The following is a 4,531-nucleotide window of genomic DNA, read 5'->3' as shown; positions in this document are numbered from 1 at the left end:
CCCTCACCAAAAGGGAATACACCAAGATGAGCCATTGATTTTTAACAAAAATGGTTAAGATATTTTGCAACGAGAATCTGATACCAAGTGTGATTTTCGGTGTATTCCCAATAGGGGTGAATTGGAGGTTCTTTTAAAAAATCTAGGTCATTTATGCCTTACTTTGAAATCCACAAGCAGTATTACACAAACCTAGGGTTTTTCTAAGAAATCACAAATTCCATAGATATTAAGATATGCAAATATTTAAAACATGCACAACAGATCAAATGTAAATAAAAAAGTGCTTAAAATAAAGAGAGAAGGGAGAGTGAGTAAATGATTACGCACCAAAACTGCGTAATTGGGCATTTAACTCAGGCTTTACGGTTTATATTTTTAATTAAATGTCCAAAATTGTTCAATATTTTAATAAAGTGCCAAAATTATTATTCTTGAACTTTATTGCATTATTTATGAAGTTTTGGTAATTTTTTGTCGCAGGAAAAATTCCCGGGAATCAAAACCGACACCTGTTCGTATTTCATGTATAACTTTTCCGTCCGAGCTCCGATCGAGACGATTCAAATTTTTGGAGAAAGAGGAAAGGATCATCTACAACTTTTGTGTTTTGAGTTTTGTGAGATACGAGCTCCAGAAGAATAGAATTTGCAACGAACAGAGAATTAAAAAAATGAAAAAGTCAAGTTGCCGGGTCAACCCGTTGCAAACGGGTCGGGTTGGGTAATTCGGGTCATAGGGCTTTTCCCCATCCCCTTTAAATCTTCTCTTCCTCCTTCTTCTTTATGGAAGGCAGCCCGGAGGGCTCTCCTCTGCTCTCCTCTTCTCTTCTTCTTCTTCTTCTTCTTCTTCTTCTTCTTCTTCTCTTCTCCTTATTATTTTTCTTCTTCTTCTTTAATCTTTCCTTGTCTTGTCTTTCTTTTCAGCTCTCTCTCTAGCTTTCTCCTTCTCGTTTCTTCTTCTCTTTTCCCTTTTTTTTTCATCCTCTGTTTTCCTGCTGAAATCCCTCTGTACATGGCCGGCCTCCTCTCCTCTTCCCGCAGCTGAGAAACACCACCATAGCAGTCCTCCTCAGCTGAAATTTCTCTGCAACACAGCACACACAGCAGCTCAGCCCAGGCCAGCATCTTCTCCGGCTGTGACAACCAGCAGAAACTCCACAAAACAACCCCTGCAACAGTTTCCAACCCGATAACACAGCAGCAGCAGCACTACAAAGCCACCATCCCGAGCACCCTTCCTCCACAGCAGCCTTCCCGGCCAATTTACAGCAGACCCGAGAGCCTCCCTCTGTTTTACTCTCTCTCTCTCACACTTTTATTTATTTTTGTTTAGTCTTTAATTATTAAATAAAGTTCAGTTTTTTTTTAAATGTTATTTGAAATTTCTTTTTAAGTTGGACATTGTCAAGTGTTTATTTCTTGTCAAATTTATTTATATGTTTATCTAATTAGTGGGAGTTTTAATTTAGTTTTTTTTAATTAAGTCTAGTTTGATTTCTTGTGTTTCCATTATTTTCTTTGTTATCGTTTATGTGTTAAATTTTTGCTTGTTTCGTGTTTAAATTGTGATTGTGGTTTGAGCTATTATTTTGGTTAAAGATCCAATTTTTAGTGTGTGTGTGTTAGATCCGATTAAGTTTCCATAGCGTAATTTTAATTCCATGTTTAAAGTTTCCATTTTTAGTTAATATGCTTTGGTATTTCCTTGAGTAGCCTAGGGTTTCTTTTATTGTTATTTAATTTTGTGCGTGCTAGTTTTAGGACTTTAAATCGCGTGTCATTTAATTTGTTAAGAACGAAATTGAACAATCTTGAAAAACCCGAATCTGAACTGAGTTCAGTGCATTTTTAATTTCGATTGGAAGAACGTAAAATCTGAGATTAAATGCATTCCCTGAGGAGACGATTTAGCCCTTGGGCTTAATATTACACGACAGAACTCCTATACTTGGGATAGCTTTCGAGCTGCTCATTTTTCGAGTGAGTCAAGTTTTTGGCGCCGTTGCCGGGGAATTGCTAGTTTTAATTTTGAATTTTGCGTTTTCCCAATTATTTTTTGGTTTTCTTTTATTAAATAGAAAAAAAAAATTGAAAATTGAGAAATTGAAGAAAATTTTTTTTTTGTCTATTGCCGTGTTAGTGGATTTCTATTGGCGATTGTGATGTTTGATGCCCTGGGTTCGAGATAATTCGAATCGATTGTGTAGACATTCACTTAGCACTAGTAGGGATACACATAGCACTGAGTTTGACTATTCACCTGTTAGTCCTACGAGTGATTCTGAATTTGAATTGAATAATCTGTTTGGCAATTATTTTGAAGAAGCTATGGCTGCACATGTACCACGTACACTTCAAGATTTTCTACAGCCTGCACGCACATCTACACCTTCATGCATTGTGTTGCCCCAGGATGCCCCGAATTTCACTCTTAAGCATGGCATGTTATCTGTGATTCCCCAATTTCACGGGATGGACTCTGAGAGTCCGTACCAACACTTGACAGACTTTGAGATGGTTTGCACCACTTTCATTAATAGGGCTGGGACTGATGAATACATTAAACTGCGTTTGTTCCCCTTTTCTCTGAAAGACAGGGCAAAAATCTAGTTTAATTCTTTGCGCCCTAACTCTATTACTAGTTGGGCTGAAATGCAGCGTGAGTTCTTACATAAATTTTTTCCTCTTCAGAGAACTCAGTACCTACAGGAGCAGATTAGTCAATTCATGCAAAAAGATGGCGAGACATTCCAAGCATGTTGGGAGAGATTCAAGGACTTGATGAACATATGCCCGCACCATGGTTTCGAATCGCGGAGGTTAGTGAATTATTTTTTTACTGCTTTAATCCCTGTGTGCAAACAATTTGTCCAGTCTATGTGCAATGGGATGTTCTTCCGTAAGGAACCAGACGAGGGCTTATCATTTCTAGACTATCTCGCTGAGAGTGCCCAGCAGTGGAACGCACGACCTAAACGGGTGCCGATAGCTGCCCAACCAATCCGAGCAATCAGTGGCGGGGGCAGATATGACGTTAAAGAGGATACTAGCTTACAGGCCCTTGTAGCTGCGTTATCTAAAAAATTGGAAGTCATGGAATCCGAAAAGTCGAAAGCTGAGATTTGCACGATTTGTGAGACTTCAGACCACAGACCTCAGGATTGTCAATTCTTACCTGTGTTGCAAGAAAGCAGATATGATCAGGTGTCATCGGCAAATTGGGTTAACAAGACACAGAATCAGCCGCTCTCAAATACTTACAATCCGGGGTGGCGGAATCATCCAAACCTCCAATGGAGAAATGATCAGCTGGGTCCATCATCTTCACGATATCAGCAGGCACCTCAATCATATGCACCGCCTCCGCAACCAACATACAATCCAGTCGTAGCTCCTCCACCGCAGTATCAACCACAACAGTTTTCTCGGAGCTCTACACCACCAGGATTCCAACCACCGTTAGTCCCCATTCCAGTAAAGAAAGCTTCAGATGATAGTGTAGCGCAGGTGGCAACCATGCTCCAGCAATTCATGCAAATGCAAGTTACGACCAATGGAGAACTTAAAGATGCCGTAAGCAAGATGAGTACACAGCTTAATACCCTGGAAAAAGGAAAATTCCCTGCACAGCCTCAACCTAATCCCCAGGTATATAGACAATCACAACAGTCAGTGCACACTGTTTCAGGGGATACGTTTGAGTCAGCAAAAGTAGTTATTACTTTGCGAAGTGGAAAGGAAGTTCTCCATCCTGAAATGGCCACAGACCAACAAACAACCACGCCGACACTTGAGGTGACAAATGAGACAGATAAAGGAAAAGAAAAATCAGACGAGGCCAGCTCAAGTTTAAAAAAGACAGATAATAAAGAGGATGAGCCAGTTAAGGAATACCAGCCGGTGGTCCCATACCCTCAGCGTTTGACGTCTGGACAAAAGAACAAGTATCATACAGAGATTCAAGAGATATTCAAGCAAGTAAAAATCAATATACCACTCTTAGATGCCATACAGCAGATCCCTGCATATGCAAAATTTCTGAAAGACCTATGCACCGTAAAAAGGAAACTAAACGTGAAGAAAAAGGCTTTCTTAACTGAGCAGGTCAGTGCATTGATTCTTAGTCAGACTCTACAGAAACTTAGAGATCCTAGCTCCCCCACAATACCCATTATGATTGGTGAATCTCGTATTGGGAGGGCTCTACTTGACCTAGGGAGTAGTGTGAATCTGCTTCCATTTTCATTATATGACCAGCTGGGTTTAGGTGAATTGAAGAGTACTACTATGATGCTACAGTTGGCAGACAGATCTGTAAAAGCTCCACGAGGTATTGTTGAGGATGTTTTGGTTCAGGTTGACAGATTTTACTATCCCGTGGATTTCGTTGTTTTGGATATGCAGCAGCCTTTTTCCACCATTTATCAGGCTCCTGTCATTTTGGGGCGACCATTCCTTGCTACTTCAAACGCCCTGATTAACTGTCGGAGCGGAGTCCTAAAGCTCACATTTGGGAACATGACACTGGA

The 4,531-nt window shown here is 40.2% G+C and overlaps 1 non-coding gene across 1 annotated transcript; it reads right to left on the bottom strand.

Annotated features, from left to right (window-relative positions):
- Positions 1–2,701: 2,701 nt before the first annotated feature.
- LOC131143580 (small nucleolar RNA R71) lies at positions 2,702–2,809 on the bottom strand. Its single transcript, XR_009133565.1, has one exon. It is a non-coding gene; the product is annotated as a small nucleolar RNA R71 (small nucleolar RNA).
- Between the last annotated feature and the right edge of the window lie 1,722 nt (positions 2,810–4,531).

Source organism: Malania oleifera, chromosome 11 (genome assembly GCF_029873635.1).
Source record: "Malania oleifera isolate guangnan ecotype guangnan chromosome 11, ASM2987363v1, whole genome shotgun sequence".
NCBI classification, from domain to species: Eukaryota; Viridiplantae; Streptophyta; class Magnoliopsida; order Santalales; family Ximeniaceae; genus Malania; species Malania oleifera.
This window is presented reverse-complemented; position numbering and strand designations above follow the sequence as displayed.